Source organism: Neodiprion virginianus, chromosome 5 (assembly GCF_021901495.1).
Source record: "Neodiprion virginianus isolate iyNeoVirg1 chromosome 5, iyNeoVirg1.1, whole genome shotgun sequence".
In the NCBI taxonomy this organism is placed as follows: domain Eukaryota; kingdom Metazoa; phylum Arthropoda; class Insecta; order Hymenoptera; family Diprionidae; genus Neodiprion; species Neodiprion virginianus.
The window spans coordinates 7,614,364-7,634,410 of record NC_060881.1 but is presented as its reverse complement, the minus strand read 5'-3'; the positions used below and the strand labels follow the sequence as shown (position 1 = coordinate 7,634,410).

The 20,047-nt window shown below is 34.3% G+C and overlaps 1 protein-coding gene across 5 annotated transcripts in view; it reads left to right on the top strand.

Annotated features, from left to right (window-relative positions):
* The window catches only part of LOC124305436 (basigin), a 39,740-nt gene that overhangs the window by 12,674 nt on the left and 7,019 nt on the right, over positions 1–20,047 (top strand). The window lies entirely within an intron of this gene.

The following is a 20,047-nucleotide window of genomic DNA, read 5'->3' as shown; positions in this document are numbered from 1 at the left end:
CCGTGGTCCTAAATTTTCGTTTGGCACGATTCGTCCTTGATACTTGAGGTGAACTTCGCCGTAGTCAACGTGATATAAAAATTATCATTTCGCCATCTTTATGTTCTAAATAAAAATTTCTCCGTTTTTACTCTCGGTGCTCGACAACCATTAAGATCGATCGCTCGACGACGGCTCATCCCTTACCATTATACGTACATATACACCAAACTCTGCATAATGCGAGAGGGTGGTTCTCGGCATTGTTTACTTTTACAGCAAACACAGTAGTCTCTTTCTCTATCCATTGCCTGTACATTCATTACTCACACCTAGCTGTCGTTCGCGAAAAATAAGAATGGCAAGATATCCAGAATTAAGCGTTAATGAACACATGGCACGTATGATAGGGTGGTCCTTAAAAACGTAATTTTTGAATTTCCCTCCTCCAAGTAATTCAAAAATAATTTCCTAAATTTCTTAAAGACGGTTGATTTCTCCATTTAACACTTTTCAAGGAAACATTGAATCCACCAAATTGATTTCGATCAAATTTGGTACAAAGAGATTCCTTGGGTCGCTGATTACGAATCTGGACTCGAAATTTTGAAAGTCAATGGCGGGCCCAATATGGCAATACCAAGTGATTTTTGGGATGTTCGTTCGCCATATTGGATTTCGAAATTTCGAGTTTAGATTCGTAATCAGTGATCCAAAGAACCCGAAAATGTCGCCTTGGAAAGGGTGAAATGGGGGTAATCAACTCTGGAGAGTTTGAGTTGAAATAATATTTGGAGCCAATTTGTGGGGGGGGGGGGGATGTAGTCGAAATTCAAAAATTACCTTTTAAGGAACTCTATCATGTACATGGATTTCATATGCATAACTATTTTTACTTCAAAACCGTTATGGAGGATAAATAATTTCTAGTTGTTTCAAACTTGTCATCCCTCGAAACCATTTTCACGCATCCGACACACTCGTATGATTCAGTTTTTAATTTTTTTTTTTGCTTTCTCTTCCTCTGTATCGTTTAAACTTTTCCACATTTTTCATCCGTACTCTCCGGTGGGTTGTTTATTACATATAGGTATTGCAATATCATTCAGGCACCAAGCAGCAGCCTGATTTGAGAGCATATTTATTATTAACGTGATTTTGTCGCCTCGACACGAAAATTTAATTCTTTCTAATTCGATGTTGGTCGCCTTTTCTTTTTTTTTCTTTTTTTTTTGTTCTGATTTACCGCACAGTTTCGCACGTTTCTAGAACAAGTTAATTAATTGGTGCGAAACTTTACAGTTTCTGTTATATACATTTACGTATGTAGACGACAAACGAAGATGACTAACTTCTTTCTCGCCTCACATGGCATGCTGGCATTAGATTTTTTAATACAACGTTTTTATGTAACTTAATATTGTGATTAATATAACGTGTGGAGCATTACGTGCCAACTCGATTGACGTCCAACACTGACCACACATCTCAGATTTGATCAAGTCACACGATCTTTGCATCGTTGTTTCAGCCTAAAATTGACTCGAATTTAAGTTAACTTTTTTTTTTTTTTTAAGCGCGATTTGCAAACTTTCATTCCTTCGTGATTTGTATAGTCTTGAAATTATTAAAAGAGTCGAACAAGCGAAAAGGAAAATTAATTTTACCCATGAAAATATGATTAATCAGATTTATGTTTACGCCTAATTTAGAATCAGATTGAAATTGTTCCAAATCGAGTTGTTTTTTTTTTTTTTTTTTTTTTCATTCTCAAACTTGAAAAAAGTCAGCAACAAATGACTGTACGATGGTGAAATTTGACTAAAGAACAGGTTTCAAGCCAGTTTTAGATTGTCGTGGATAAACGATCCTATAGATCGTGACCAGTGTTGATAGTGATCGTCGGCCAAGTTTCCATGGAATGCGATGTACAAGTAGTTTTTTAATTATTATGTTATTTAAGGTGACGGCATATTGTAATTCATTAGCCTCTTGTAAAATGTGTGTGTTAATTTACTTTATAACAATGTAACCAGGTATGTTACATACCCTTAAGTATAAATATTGTTCTAGTAATATTTTTCCTTTTTTTTTTTTTTTTTCCACACAACAATCGAGAATGTTTCTGCATACAAACCTGAAATCCAATTGTTCTCTAATTGTTTGGAGTTGTTTGTCAGAAGTTTGAAAAATAATTTAAAAACATTAATCAAACAAATTACAGCCCAGGTGTTTAGTTTCTATGCATCGCAAGCTGAAATAGGTAGCATAATTTTTCAAAAGAAGTGAAAGAATCCAACTTCTTGTTTTATTTTTGTTTGTAATTAATTGCTGTTGTTTTTCATTGAACCTTTTCGTTCCAATTTCTCCATTTCTACCTACGTACTGTATTGTCATGCAATGATCGACGAATTTTTACGAGTATCTTGTAATACTGCACAGCCATGTATGAATTTCTATATCAGGTACGTTATACGCATAAATAAGATCGCTCGAAAAGTTCTTCAACGTTATTATTGAATTGCAGGAAGGATTTTGTGATTGTATAAAATATTACGTATATATATGTATATATATACCAGATATCGCATCTCTATGTTAATACAAATTTGCCGATATTGGGATGCACCGAAGCTCGTTTTTAGAGATATTGAGCTGTGTTATAATTCTCTTCCAGCGTAGCGGCAGCATGACAGCATGATGTTGCATCTCAGACCGATGCGCGTTATCTCGTAACTGGGTCGACGGAATAATAGAAATTGTCTTATTGTTAGATATCGCTACATCTGTATAGACTTGACACAATACGCGTACATGACCAATACATGCATGTATATTGTCTGCGTTAGACTGTGTGAGAAAAAGATCCATTATTTTATTTTGGTTTTTTTTTTTTTTTTTTTTGATTTTTGAAATTTTACTGTAGGTATAACTGTCATTTCGTGATAAATCACAGAAAAGGTTCTTTTCGCGACCTCCGGCTTTAAATAACTTTTGAAACTTACAAAATTTGGAAACTGAAAAAAAAAAAAAAAATATAAGAAAACGTATTTAACGAAACGTAAAAGAACGTCCTTCCACTCTGAATCTTGTTTGAAAATATTTTACTTTGAAAACGGATTGTTTTTTTTTTTGGTTTCTTTTCTTGTTTGAAAAAATTGGGTTTAAAAATTCGTCGGGTAATGGATAAGTGATTGAAAAAATTGATAAAATTTTTAACGAATGTTTTCAGGAGTTATATTAACACGGGAAAAATACTTTTAATGGATCGAAAAATGTTACGGTTAACCGTGTACCGAATTCACGTGGAAAATCCCGTACATGATGTTTTTGTTTGAAATTTCCTTACGGCTAGCGCAACTGAAAGCAGGAAAATGAAACACCGCGTCTATAGGTGTATAATTTCGACACGTTTAAACGTAGATACGATAAATCTGTTATTCATTTAGATTTCATAACCGCGTGTCTCTTTCTCGCGCTTATTACCATCCAAAAAGGAAAAATACTGCACCTTATCTCGTACAACGTGGATAAGGATAACACGCAGCATGACGTAGACGGATTGATGAAACTCCGACGATGAGTTAGAACAAATAGCACTGCTGCTACCATTTCACGAGGTTAAAGTTGGTAACGTTGACTTGAAACGAAACGTTGAAAGCATCGCTAATTTTTTTAACTTTTAATCACCGAAGTTGTCAAGTATTTATGTGCATATATGTACACATATGTAATGAAGAATAACAAATTATACGTTTGGCTCGCTTACGGATCGCTAATTTCCAGACGATCCTAAAATTAGAAACTATAATGACATTTTTTTTACAAAAATTCGGTTTTGGTGATCGGTAATTGCAGAATAAGAAAAAGAAACAAAAAAAAAAGAAAAAAAAAACCTTTGAAGAGAAGTAAAAATATTATCTAATTATTTTTTATTTCTCTGCTCGATAAGCAGTTTATAATAAAAGAAATTTGGGTGTACGTGTATAACGTATATTGTATGTATATGTCGAACGCGTGGGTGCCGAATGCCAAGCAATGACGAAGTCCCGTGACTCAATCGGAAAGAAGTCAATGTCCGTAGACCACATTTGACGTCCCCGACGATTGTTGAAATAAAATTATCAGTCTATGATTATTGTTGACCTTTGACTTCACTCCAAAAGTATCGGCAATTTTCGATTCGGAAAACATAGAAGAGCGGGGGGTTTAAATTCCGAATTTGATAAGTTTCGAATTTTTTGTCGACCAAAATGAAAGTAAAGAAATGAAACTTTGACGAAACATAAAAGTTAAATTCCGAAAGTGCGAGAATGAGAAGATTTTAAAATCCAAAAAGATCGATATTCCGAATGATGGAAGATCTTCAGTTCGGTGAATTCCTGATTTGGTTAAATTTCATCACTTTGATCTTTCTTTGTTTTGGATTTTCCATATTTTTACGTTCGGTTTTTCTGATTTTTTACACCCACTCGTTTCGTAAACTAAGCTGTGTGAGTATATTTTAATTTTCGGAACTTTGCTCTGTCGTAAGTTGAATTTTTGGAATCTTGTGTTTCGAAACTTTTTTGTTTCCTCACTTCGACTTTCGCCACGAAATATTTCGGAATTAGGCCCTTTCGGAACGTTTTAAATTTGGAACTGAAACCGCACTCGGACATACGTAAATATTATCTTTCGTGAAAAAATCCTCGTTTTTTTCCGTCTATTTTTGCCCGTAAAAATTTTTCACCGTATAAAAAAATGAATAAAAACCGAACAACGTAACTGTTACAACAATAACTTGGCCAAATGAAACCGAATTTATCCGAGATCGGCTTGGCGAGAAAAATTGAAATTACAACAATTCAAATAACCGGAACTAATTTAGACAGATAACAGAATTCCTTCGTCCTTTAGATCCTGATTCACTTCCGCAGCGGCGAGTCCTCAGCTTATTCGGGAATAATTGGCAAGCGGGTTCGCCATGGGGGTCGTTCATTGGCTATATTCACGCCGTAACGGCGCTTTCGGACTTTTTGCGCACGTTGCGCAAGTCGACGAATGGCAAAATCCTTCGGAGCTTGATAGTCGTATCCTGCATACGTATCCATATCCTGCCAGAGGGAAGAGAGAAAGAGAAAGGGGTCGAGGGGGAAGAGCCGGGAACGATATTTTATTCGAAAATGTGCGGATTAGCGAGATTTATGAGGGATCCCCTTTTTGGCTCTTTCTCTTTCTCCTCACCCTCACCTTCCACCTTTTATTTCTCCCTTTTATTCCTCGCGTAACCCACATACTCCGGATTTCACCACCGAGTATGTTTCGCCGTTGTATTTACCGTTTCCCGTACTTCCGGATGAATTTTGCCAAACTTTTCTCTAACCAAATATATTAATAGATAAAATTACCGGTACGATGTTAATAATTAGGTACGATTGAATTGTAAATATCGAATCAATCATTCAAACATATTTCACCTGCGAACGTAGTTGCAGTAATTTTCTTTCCTCGAAGTTTCCCGGGAAAAATAAAAAAATATTATATCTTATATCGCAAATTTTAACCGAGCTTAATGTCTGAAAGTAAAAACTGACAGATAATGTGAAAAGGAAATTTATTTATTTACGAAAGTGTCGACGGTTATCGATACAGATTAATTCGAAATATTGAGGACTGACGGAAATTTCATCTAATCTTTTTCTCACAATATGTATAATACATGTACTGGAAAACGTATCTATTAACTATAACTATACCTTTATTATCTAAGGCCTATGGCAGGTATCACGGTTATGTTTGCTACGCACGCGAGGGAAAATCTCGGATGAAATAAGGCGTGACGGGAATATTAAACAAAATCTAAAGTGAGGGATTTAAAGATCTCTCTATACCGCAGAGTGTATATACATACATATATACATACACATATATATATATATTATAGAAGTCTGAGCCACGGGGATAAAATCGCGTTCTTTTGTGAAATTGTCCCATCTTTGTAATGTGAAGCGAGCTTTGGCCAGTTTTACATACATTACACTTATATATATATATATATATATGTATAACACGTTTGAAGAATATTTTTTACGACATGTGATTTTTAATTAATTCGTCGTGGAAAAAACTAAAACTATCAGTTTTCTCTCGCGGAAAATTAGAAATGATGTTTCGAGGTAACAAAGTTAACTTTTTCTCGTTTGGAAAACAAATTGGTTGAACCTGATTTTTTTTGTACATAATATTTTCTTACCAGAACTGAGAAAATGTCGGGGAATTTTTTTTTTCACCAAAGATTTGTCAACACCCTGTTAATCATATGTGAAATGGTTTTTGTACGCTCAAATTTAGGTACAACTCGGATTGTATCCGTTGCCGCTGCTGCGGGATTTGGTTGCGTGTAATTTACGTAAATAATTGGTGTGTAATTTGAGGTAAAAATTAAACTTTCGGTCAATGCTTGAAATGAATTATATACGTAAAATATAAACACCGCGAGTATACGAGGAAGAAGTTTAAATTGCAAAAGTTTTACAGTTTCGTGATTATCCTTTTTCGAAATCACGTATTGTAAATTACAAAATAAAATGTGTATTTGATTAGAGAAAAATAACATGTCTTGATTGATTTCATGAAATGACTCGATTTTAATTTGTGCACCTTTGAACAAATCGATACTTTATCAGGATTGGAAAAATTTCTGTTACTCATTGCGAATGAAATTCTCTATCGAATGCTTATATATACTTTCTTGGCGTTGCTCGTTATAAAATTTATTTTTCAACGAAGTAATTACCAATTAGGTTGTTTGTACGGGAAGAATTTTTATTTGATATATGAGAAATAAAAAATACTTTAGATCAAGCTCCAGTGAACTTTTTTCCGTTTTATATGAACTTGGTTAATGAACTTGAATAATTCTTATTTAATAGAAATTGATGGAAAAAAAATAAACAATAATAATAATAATAATCAGAGAAAATGATTTCTGTTGGTCAAGTAAGGTATATAATTGAAAATTGGGTAATTTTGCGAAATTGAATAATTTCATGTACTTGAAATAATGGTTTGTTTTTCTTCGACCATTAAACAGAGTGTAAAAATTGGGGTTTTATTGTACATAAATTGTACCTCCAGGCGTACCTGGTAGCGGAAGCTCAAAAACGCCGCATGGCGAAATAGCAAATATTTACAAGTTTCGCGGGTTAATCGACGACGACGGGTAAAATTAGCCGCGCGGCCATCGCCTTGAGTATTCTTGATTTAGCGTAAGAATAGGTTTTATACACGGGCAATTAGCAGGGTGGCGACAGCACCGGGAAAACCGGGAATAGTTGGGGAAAAGTCGGGGAATTATGAGGGACGATAGGGAAGAACGTAATTTCTTTTATGAATCGTTTTTAAACTTCAGTTAAGCTAACTTTCGGAAATGGTATTGTTCAATTTATAATTATTCTGATGTAAAGATGCAAAAGATGACCAACGTTACCCAAGTTTCGTGGGAAAACGTCACACTGAGAGAAATTTTTAGTGCCGGTTACCGCTCGGTCTTTAACTATTTTCATTTTTTTACCAAAATCGAAAAATATAGTTCTAGGTACAAAATGAAAATTAGTTTTATAGCTGTTACCGGAAAGTCTATTATCCGTTACTATTCTTTCTCATTACGATCAGTCTTGCTAGATTTTCTTGCAACTGTTGCGAAAATTTAACGCTCGTGCAACGATAAATTGACGTCAAAGCCTTGTTTAACTAAAAAAGTATAGTAAACCTCGCAAACTGATTTCACGTTGCGATTACCAAAAAAGGATCGACGATAGCGGAAAATGGTTACGCGTACCTCGTTTTTTGTAATTCCAACAATATTTAAACAGTTTTTTTTTAACGATACCTGTTTTACTCAGTTTTTCTAGTTACTGTAACAAATGAAATTTTTCTCACGGCAAAAGTCAGGAAATTTAATTTGAACATTTTTACAAGAATGAAACACAGAAAAAACGAGAGATCAGTAATCGACGCTGATCAGTGAAACTGGTTAAAAAAAAAAAAAAAAAAAAATGAAAAATAGTATATTTGCCGAAAAAGGAGGTAAGATTGAAAAAGGGGAAACCAACCTCTGTAGTCTTTGAAATTTTGAAGTGGCTGAAATTTTGATATTTGTCTTCGTTTTATACCCAAGAATACTGCACGAAAATTTTCATAATCAAAAATGGCCGGAAAATCGCGGAAATGAATGAAAAAAAAAAATACGGAAATTTTTATTTTTCGCTATTATTTCGACAACGGTAAGGAATTTCGAAAAAAAAAATACCGTCCGAAGTTAATGTTTATTCAGTACCTATGTACGAAACTTTTTTCGAAATTACCGTTGTCGAGATAATTGCGAAAAACGATTTTTTTTTTCTTTCTTTCTCGTTCTATTGATTTTCACGATCTCGCGAGCACTTTTGACCTAGCAAATTTTCTTATAGTATTCTTGGATAACAAAAAAAAACAAAAAAAATAATAAAAAAAAAAAAATAAATAAAAACAGAATTTGCAGTCAGATCTAAATTTTCGAGTTTCAGGCTTTGGTTTACCGGACTACCGGCGTCCGGTTCAGATTTTCACTCGTGATCTCGTCGGAATTTCATTGTCGACAACGCCTCACGAGACTGTCGTTCTCTCTCTCTCTCTCTCTCTCTTTCTCCTTCTTATTCACCGGTTCTCTCGAGTATACGCCACGGGATGCTATTCTAGTCTCTGTCACAGCCGCGGTATCGTCGGCCATATTGTTTAACGTGCAGAAATACCCGAAGGCTGTTTTCTTGCGCCCTCCTCCCCCTCCTCCTCCCCCCTTTGCCAAATTTGCCTCGCGAGCAGCTCGATTCTTCCTTCTGCGTATGCAGACCGAGGCCCTTTTTTCCACACAATACCAGACAACAGATTAGACGTTTTTCGATTTTTTTTTTAAACCGCGTGAATTCTATCGAAACAGACAATTTTTCGGGGCGGGATTGAAGTTTCACAATTGAAAAGTTCCCAAAGTGTACGATTCTGAATTGTTTGTGCGCGAAACTTGGAGTAAAGCGATTTGTAGGATGAGAAAAATATATATTCTTTTTTTTTTTAAAACTGCTAGTAATCGGTTGGTTTCAGGAAAGTCTGACGAAATTCTCGAAGGACTGAAATATCATGTGTCGAAAGCTCGAAAGTGCAACTGAAGTTTTATGAGTTGAATTTAATTTAAACGATAATCCCTCGAAACAGTCGAAAAAAAAAAAAACTAATCATTGATATCAAGTAAAATAGCATGATTATTGATGACTTTGAATAGATTGCGGTATCAAATCATTGTTTGTAAAATGAAAAAATAGCACAGTTTGAACGACTCCGATGAACCAGGGCTAATTTTCAGATTTTACTCTTAAGTCTCTACAAATAAAAAATATCGTATTTTCTGTTTAATTTAGTTTGCCGGTCGATGAGAGGAAAAAAAAAAAAAGAAATTCAAAATCACGATCAACGAAATCGTTACAAGCGATGAATATCAAACCAATGCGTTGTTAAAAAATATTCCACACAGTAATTGAAAATCTGATTTTGCAAATTGAAAAAAATGTATCTACGAATAAAATCAGCCCTACTTATATCGTTAAAATCGCTTTCAAAAATGATTAGTCGACGGGATCTCTTGAAAGTCATCGATCAATCGTACTGTTTTAGTCGAAATTTATGGTTTCTAAAATTTTAACCCAATTCGCCAAATATTAAAACCCAGTCCAGTCATCCACCATAAAACGTCGAAAGCTCGTCGCGTCCTACTCGCCTCACCTATAAATTAAGTCCATGGCCGCTGACGTGAGATGCGAACTCGATTGACGTCAGACGGCCTGGATATTGACGCATACGTTGTGGATAGAGCCGAGCAGCAGCGGTTGTGTCTGGTCGTCGTGTGTATAACGCGAGGACCTTCAAAGCCGGTGGTTAAATGCCCGGGCATTTAATGCCTCGCGAGGCGGGCAGACGCTTGCGATTTCTAATCAGAGCCGAAATTATCCAATCAAAATCCGACGGGCCTAACTCGAGTGCCTAATTCTCAACCCCGTTGATTATTCTCTACGCGGGGTTCAAGTTCGTACCTAATTGTAAGAGGCTTATGTATCGAAAATTCAGGCTTCGGCTGTAAATTCCCGAGGTTAAAGTTGGCGCAACTTTATCCTAACGAAACATATCGGGGAAAATGTTGCTGTTTTCTTAGCTTCTCGATTTCTCTGAAGGAAATACAAGTTCGGAATTGGAGCATTCGTGTCTCATTGAGAAAAATTTCGTTTTTAAGGTGATTGGAAAAATTCAGTAAAACAGGTACCGTTAAAAAAAAATGTTTGAATATTGTTGGAAATAAGAAAAACGAGCCACGCGTAACCAGATTTTGCTGTCGTCGATCCTTTTTGGTAATTGCAACGCAAAATCAGTTTGTTTTTTTTGTTAAACAAGGCTTCAACGTCAATTTATCGTTGCACGAGTGTTAAATTTTCGAAACAGTTGCGAGAAAATACAGCAAGAGTGATCGTGATGAGAAAGAATAGTAACGGATAATAGACTTTGTGGTAACAGCTAGAAAACTAATTTTCATTTTCTACTCAGAACTATATTTTTCAATTGTGATAAAATATGAAAATAATTAAGGAGTGAGCTGTAAACGGAACTAAAAATTTCTCTCAGTGCTTGTATCGTTACGGTTTACTGAATTTTTAACCATTTTTATAACGCAAAATAACAATTTCTTCTCAGCGTAAATCGTTACGATAACTTGACTGAATTCAGTATGATGAAAATTCGAAGATTTGGCAATATTCAAGGACTTTTGTTCGTTTGCCTTGATTAATCGAAATTTTCAACTTCAAATATTGTACAGTTTTTGGAACATAGTTTTACAGAATTTCGGTGAAACGCACTGAAAAATTTGGATAGAAATAAAAAATGAACAAGGACTTTGAAATTGTATACCAAAATATGTATAGTAATTTGTAAAATATGGATTCATTTTTGTTTTTCATCTTCTGTTTGCTGTCCTGATTTCTTAGACCCAAAAGATATCTCGAAAATTTCAGTTTCGGATCTGTGAAATCTAGAAACGCCAGGTAAATCAAAATTTTTTAATCAGTTGCAAAGCCGAGTCGATGAATTTTTATGGAAAAATTGCTATTTCGCAAAGTTAGTTAATTTTCGGAATTCAATACATCATGTAAGATGTTAGCCTTTAATTTTTTGAAAACTTGCTGAAACATGCTTATATTTTGGAAATTAATTTTTTAAAAACTATTCAAAATTGGCAGGGATAAAGATTGTGGGGTTTTTTTTTCTTTTTTTTATTTTTCGACATCTTGTGATCTCTAATAATGTTGTAGTATTTTACCATCTTTCAATTCATTTCTATCTGTTAATCGGATATCGATCCGTTGATCGTTATCATCGCGATCGAATCAGCTCTGAATCAGATTTCACTCTCAGCAATACGCGTCGTTTAAAATTCAAGCCGAAAAGATGTTACCGCATTTTTCATGAAATTGGAAAAGGAATAGATTTTAAATCGTGATTCTAATCGTTTCGTCAAATTTTCTTTTTTCAAAATTTCGATCCATTCAATCACAACGTGTATATAAAACGTTACTTGAAAAATTATGGCACTATTTGATCGAAAATTTCATTCTTCAAATCGATCGCTGTTGAATATTTTTCAAATTTCTTTACAATCGCAAAAATTACACTTCTACTTCTTAGTCAATCGAATCTTTTTATTTATTTATTTATTTATTTTCTCTTTTATAATCCCTTTTTTTCTCTCACAACTGACTGAAATTGCATGTATCACGGATACATTGTCCGTATACAATACCCCTAATTTAGTTTTCGCCTGGTTGAAATTAGCTAGGAATCACGAAACTTGGTTAAGAATTAATTAATCCGTAGCCTCTGTAGCTCGAAGATCTCTCGCCTGCCTTTGTCTTATTCTCCGAATTTATCTCGTTAGTGTTGCTTTGAAATCCCATGATACGATTAATTTTCAACCAATCCATTTTAAATCTATACAACGATTATAATGGTTCGTTACTCCAATAACTCGAATCAACGACCTCTAGACGTTTCAAAGTGAAAATAAAATAATCTTCACTCCTCGTTCGACAAGAATTTAATCTCAAACTTTCGCAATTATAAATTTTATAAAATTTGTCCAGTCGAATAAAAAAAATTATTATATATCGGACTAGATTTGAGAAATAATTAGTTTTTTTTTTTTCTTATTTCACACTTTGTGGGCGTGTGAAAAAAATTCAATCAACGAATCGATAATATTTTTATATCAACGTACGGCAAATTATTTCTTGTGTACCTAAAGCTGAATATTTTTCTGTCATGACGTTTGCGGGTTTATATACATTATACAGTTGTAATAAAAAAAAAAAAAAAGAGAAAAAAAGAAATCAGGCCAAGTTTCTCCGCGTCAGAAGCTCGTCTATCACACGCTTCTACAATGTGTAGGTTAGACGGTATTGTAGAAAATCTCTAACTTGAAATCTCGCGATGCCAACGAATTTGAAAGGTGAAAATTCTTAGACATCGCACTTGTTTAATTATACATATCATATGTACAATATCATAGTTGTACATACATTGAGAGAAATCTTTAGTACCGGTTACCGTTAATTCCTTAACTATTTTCATATTTTATCGCAATTGAAAAATATAGTTCTACGTAGAAAATGAAAATTACTTTTCTATCCGTTACTATTCTTTCTCACTACGATCACTGTTGCTATATTTTCTTGCAACTGTTGCGAAAATTTAATGCTCGTGCAAGATTAAATTGACGTTAAAGCCTTGTTTAACTAAAAAAGTAGAGTAAACCTCAGAAAATGATTTCGCGTTGCGATTACCAAAAAATGATCGACGATAGCGCAAAATGATTAGGCGTACCTCGTTTTTCCTAATTCCAACAATATTCAGACAGTTTTTTTTTTAACGATACCTGTTTTACCGAATTTTTCTAGTTACTATGAGAAATGAAATTTTTCACAGTGTATAGAGATATAAATAATAATAATAACCCGCGAAGGTCCGTCGAGAGAAATTAACGCCTAAAAAATGAACGTCATTTTTCACTCTATCTAAAATATATCTCTTCAAGACACGTTCGAAGTCAAGTGATATGGTTCTCTTATCGCGATCAGATCTAATTGTCGCTATTGTTATTCTCTGTATTTCTTTCATCTTATTTCTTTTTTTTTTTTGTTTCTCACCTCGTACAGACAGACGTCACGAAACGTCTTATCTCAACTTGCGTAGGTTGATTTTAATCTCGAATACTGTAAATTATCCTCCTCGGTTATTATCATAGAAATCGTCAAGATCTCTGTTACATTAAACGTTACGCGACATTGACTAGATTTTGCTTTTTCATCGTCTGTTCGTCGCATCACGGGTGTCTAATGTTCCCATAATCGCGTTACACCCGCAACTCGAGCCTTAGATAATTACCGTCTTATACGTAGAAATGTTTCAACTTTCAAAGGTCGTCGAGGGCATGCGAAACGTACAACTTATTCCTACATATTTTCGCGAATTCGTTTGTCTCAAGGTATTTCTCACCGAGATACCTTGATGCTGAAGCTCTTATCTTAACCTTCGTCCCAGCCTCTTTCCCTAAGAAACTGCAAATATACGATAGAAAAGTCTCTGAATTGGAGGGAAAACTTTTTGTCCAACTAGTTTCAGTTTCGAAATTTTTTTCTGCTTATTTATCTGCATCTTTTATCTATATATATATTTTCAACCTCCTAATTACTCTTTTAAAAGCAATTAGATAAGAAACTTGTTCGCTTTAAAATTTGAACAGATTTTTATTATTTGCTAATGTATTAATTATCTTTGCATATAGAGAAGAATATTATTTATCACACTGTCGCACATTTACAATTTGTTCCTACGTGTATGTAATATAACCTTGAAGTTGAGTAACTTATGTAGAAACTTGATGTATTATTAAACCGAACAGTCGATTAGTTAATAATTACAATCAGTTTAGCCGCGGTTACAATATCGATTAGAAGTTTGTTAATTTTCACCTAGATTGAGCCTGAAAGCAGGTTAAATTACAATGAGAAGGTGCAAGGTCAGGCAAAGTGAACGCGATTGAAAATTTATTGATTCCCTCTCAAAATATAAACGCTGAATGATTGGGCAAAGATTTTTACGGTAGAAAATAGCGTTTACTGTAAAGTATAACAATTTGCTTTTCTCTGTGCTTTTCTTCTCAATCGAGTTGATTCGAGTTTTTTTTTTTTTTCTTTCGCTTCGAAAATTTGATTTTTAACACCGTTATTACGGATAAAAAATTCTTCACCTCTCGATATACGAAATATCAAATTACCATTTCAAATATTCAATTCATTCAGGTGTGTCAATTCTTCGCAACGCGAATTGGTTCGATTTATCTGTCAAGTTGATTGAATACTCGGTGAAATTGATCACCGCGCGATCCGTACTTCAATTTATTGATTTATGATATTTTTAACGACCGAAGGATTTCCAACGATTATATATATATATGTATACCTGTAATGCAGAATTAGGTAAATAACATTGAACACGGTCCTTCCTGTCGTTTTCATTGTTCATTTGAAAAAGGAGCAAAAAATAGATAAAAACCGAATGAAACGACGAAACGTCCGCGGAGTTATTATTTTGTAAGACATTTTTAACCCTTTCAATTAAAAATTCCATGCCCCAGCCTTGTTACAATTTATTCTCAACCTCCAATCTTACTTTTTACAACGCCAAAAACTCCCCAGTAACAAGTTTCCGTTAGAATTATCGAATTTTCTTAAATTTTTTTTATTTATTTATTTATTTTTTTTTCGATCTTACATCCGCTACATTGGATCCGCCATATTGTATGTTAGAAACATGAGATTCAGATCGAAAAACCGATCCCGGGTAACAGAGTTCAGGCGAAAATATCGATTTGAAAAAAGTGCGACACCGAAAGGGTTAACATCCCCTCATCGCGCGGCTTTCGCCCCTCGTGAATATTCCGAAAGCCTCGGTATATCAGTTATTCTCTTCGCCGGAAATCTCTCCTTTTCCACGTCTCACACGCAAACCGTACATCATACTTGCATACGTAAACGCATTTGGCGAAGTGATCCGATCGTAAAATATAGGGGTTTTTGGGGGTGGTGTTCAGGGTCGCATTACCGTGTCGTCGTTTCTTCTTTTCGTCCTATTCACTCTCTCCATTAGGCTCGGCCCGGTTTATTGCCCATTATTCGTTTTGTTGCTTTCACCCTTCGCTTTGCACCCCCCGACGAACCGCGATAGATAGTCCGCGGAATTTGATATTTCGCCAGATTGTGCCGCGGAATAACCTCTTCCATACACATATGTACATATATATATATATATATACGCATACATTACACAATATATGTATGTATGTACGCGTAATAAAAATGTCAGCCTGCCCGAACCAGCCGCGATATGATTCGGTGTAATACCGTATGTGGACGAATTTTCCCTTATCGATGGCTGGTGATGGAAAATTGTAAATTCAACCAATCGCCTGTTTTTTTTTTTTTTTTTGGTTTTTCTTTTCCTTCTTTGTTTATTCTTTTTTCGTTCTACCAAATATATTTACGTTTTTTTTTTTTTTTTTTTTTGTCTTCTCTCTTGTCACGTTCACTTCCTCGTACGATACGAATTATTTTTTATCCCGTCCTTCCTCTGCACCGTTGAAATGAAAAAAAAAAACGTCGGATATAGGGGGTGTGCAATTTGCCTGGTACGATGATTTGAATTTCTTATCAAATTTGTACGAATATTATTACTCTTGTTGTAAAAGGGTGTATTTTTAAACGGGGAAATACACCATTTTACAGGGGGGAAGGTTAGAGTTGAGATAAAAACGTGTAAAAATTGAGGTATTGCTTTTTGAATTATTTGGAACCGATTTGCCGGTTGCCCGATGAAAAAATTCGACCGAACTCTAAATATGGATCACACTGAGAGAAATTTCATTTTTTACATTGAGTATGGTGAAATTGAGTTAAACAGGTATCGTTAAAAAAAAAACTGTTTGAATATTGTTGGAATTAGAAAAAACGAGATACGCGTAACCATTTTGCGCTATCGTCGATCATTTTTTGCTAATTACAACGCGAAATCAGTTTGTGAGGTTTGCTCTACTCTTTTAGTCGACAAAGTTGAAAAATGAAAATAGTCAAGGACTGAGCGGTAACCGGAAATAAAAATTTCTCTCGGTGCACCCAAGTTAGGCCTACGTATGTATAATACTCGCATTGATCCCGTAATCATAATCATGTAAATATAATTTACACCCTCGTAGCAGATGGTTATACATATAGGGTGGTTATCAATGACCAGGGTATATAATCATTACGAATGGATGTCGTCTGGACGTGACGTTTGCTTGCCTCTGGCAGACCGTAAATTAATAACGCACACAGGATAGGCAGTTAAACACGCGTAATATATGGGGCATTCCGTGTCAACACTACCAATGATTTTCCCTGAAAAATTTTTGTTTCACTTCAGGATTTCTTTCTTCGATTCTACGATCACAAAAAGGCACTCTGCAATTTTTTCCACAACGGTCAATTTTTCATCACTATTCAAACGTATCTAAAAATTGGCATCGACGATGAATTCGAATTCGCGGATCTGATTTGATTCCCTTTTAAGTTGGCATTTTCTCGCCGTTGTTACACAAGACGCTATTGTACACGTACGTACGCATGTGTACGTATAACCTATGGTATAACGCATAAAACAGCCGGGGTAGATTTATTTACGGGAAATGAACTTGTATACAGGCTGTGACGTCATTTCCATATATATTACCTGGTGCAGGAATGCGATACGTCGCATAGCGAGGTATAACAGCATTATGCCGATTCTTTAAAGGTGGAAAATGTAAATGTAATTTTTATTATTTTTTCGGCAACTTCTCCCTCCCTTGGTGTCTTGTATATATATGTATATATATATATTAGACGTACAGGCGGTTTGCAAATAGCGTTGTAAATCGAGTTGTTTGTTAATACGAGAACGAAAAGAGAAAAACGAGGACTCTGCATGCGAGAACGTTTAATTCGGTTGAAAAAGTTTTTTTTTTATTTTCTTGGTTTTTATTCTAGTAATGAATAAATGAATATATGAATAAAGTAAAACATGATCGAAGAGAAAGGTAAAAAAAAAAAAAAAAGGAATAAATAAAATGAAAGGAAAAGTTTTTCCAACGAACAAAAACTTATCTTCCTCGGTGAATTAAACTAGCGAGTCGTGCAGAGTAATGCTGTAAACTGACTGAAATGAAAATGCAGTGGAAAGATTCTAGGAGGTTGCTGAACAGTCGATCCATTAAAAGCGAGTATCTTTGCAGGGTGAAATGAAAAAGATCAATTCCTTTAGGCGAGAGATCGGTGTTGAAAAGGATGATAGAGGAGAAGAAAAATTCGTCGTGGAAATATTGTAGCGAAGAGAATTATTTTAAATCGAATCTTGTTAGTCGATGAAAAGTCATTAGTTGTATAATTGGAATTCTCTAGATAATATGGAATGAAAATAGTTGCGTTCATTTTTAGAGGAAGGATTAAATTCGATAATGCAAACGATGCACAAAACTATTTCATTAATTATAATAAATCGTTGCCGTTGTGAATTTATTTCAAGTGTATGTAACGTGAAAAAAATTTCATACCGTCGATTACAAAAAATCAGCGAACATCGCATTGTTTTTTTAAACAATTTCCGGGCGTCTGGTAAACGAGCAAAATGACCGATAAAATTTTATAATTTGATCAAAAATACCGGAGTTCGTTCGATCATTCTGAATGTTCTAATTGCAGTACATTTTCTCAAATTTTTCACATTCTCAGATTTAAGGTATATTGACAAATTTTTTTAGACAATTTATTATTTAAAAAAAAAAAAATTCTGGAAAGTTTCGTCTAACAATGCGAATGGTCGATATATCGAAATTGCAAACATGCGAAAATAAAATAACGAAAGATGAATGTTCGAAATCGGGAATTCCAAATATTGACACCTTCAAGTTTTGACCACCGCCAATTTCTTTTAGCAAGCGAGATTGAAATTTTGCTAAAATAACGAATCAAAGATACTCACCCTTTTTTTTTTATTACTTATCTCGGGTAAAATCGTATTGTTTTAGCCGTTTTTCACGTTTAATTCACACGCCGCGGGGCTCATTTTCACCCCGTTGTACAGCGTAAGGGTTAATCACGATGCGTCATAATTTCGGGGTTAGGTACATGCATACGTATTGACATTCATGAGGGTTACAAATCCCCCGTTACAACCGAAGTGGTTGTCGGACGACAGAATCGGGCGTGTAATTGTGTCCCTGGATTCGAACGTACTTGAATATACAATAATGTACGTATACACATAATGCAAATTCACTCAGGGATTTCGATGAGCTTGCGGTTATAATATCTCGGACATCGATCCGCGTTTTCGTCCTTCGATCCTCACTCTTAACATCGGCTTAAGGGGGTATTCTAGTGTAGAAATTTGAAAAAATCGATTTTTTTTTTAATATATTTTCAAAGCTTAACCTTTCAAGAATGTGTCCTTAAAAGGACAAGTCAAAATTTCAATTATTTTCAGAGATATAGCTATTTTAGTGACACGTCTTCAATACTGGCTCGGCTGGAACGAATTTTACTCGAAACTTTAAACGCGTTTTTCTCAAAACTACATTTTTCAAAACGGTTGACATGATTTCTCAAGTTCTATTGAACCGATTTACTTGAAATTTGGTGAGAATCTTCTCAATACATGTCTCTATCGCACGAACTATTATTATAACGAAATAATAATTTTTACTATTTTTAAAAAATTCAGAAACGTCCAAAAAAGTCAAAAAAAACGTATTATTTTTTCGGACAGCCGTGATTTGGCAAAAAAAAATTTTTTTTCGACTTTTTTTTAGTTAGTACGATAGCTGCATTTATGTAGATTAATAATCTTTTTTTTTTTCTGATTTTGAAAATGCTTGCAATCGTGACAACATTGGCGTGCCATTTTTTTTGTACCCCCCACTTCAACAACTCATAGCACTTTCAATTTTGTATTTTTTGACTTGTTTTTTTTTTTTTTGTAATCGTGAAATAATAATAAACGCCTGATAAAAAAATGGATGGTAAAAATATTTTTTGTTTTTTGTTTATAGCACTTCAAAAAACACCTCAAATTCATGCCTCTACACTAGAATACCCCCTTAAACCGTGAAGGGACTGCAACCCTTTAACAACTATTAAACTCCATTCATTTGGTACACCTATATATATATATATATATATATATATATATATATAATATATATTATAGGTATCATATAAATGATGGAAAAATTGTTCCATTTTAAGCTTCACGAGGCTTTTTATTTTTGTTATTAATAACTGCGGTATTCGGTTGAGAAAATTGAAAACTTTTGAAACGAATTTGAAAAGAATCGAAATACTTGATTTTTATATGCATTAATGACGCCTGCACGACGCTTGTTAATCAACGGCTGAGGCTTCCAACCATCGCTTGTAAGTCTAAATTTCAAGTGTCGGATTACCTGCACACGTAACAGATTAATTTCTTAACTAATCGGGACAACGATTAAACCGCGATGATAACAGAAATAACGCTAGAAAAATAAAATCCTTATTTATCTATACCGCAGTCGTACTTAAGTTTGAAAATATAAGAATATTTATAGGTTGATAAATTTGAAGCAATTTTCGATTTTCAAATTTGAAATATATTAATTGCGTAAAAATGTTGTCTTAACAACGAAGATTTCATCAAAGCAAACTGACACCCGACTTGTTTGAATGAATTGTTATTTTACTTTATTTAACTTGGAAAATTAACAGAGGGATTTACGGGATATTTCATTTTTATATCATTTTGTTGTATTTCTTTTTCCAAGTTCTAACGTATTATAAACTCTACAGGCGATCCGGCGTAAAATATTTCATCACTTGATTCTCTTGAGTTCGTATAAACGTAG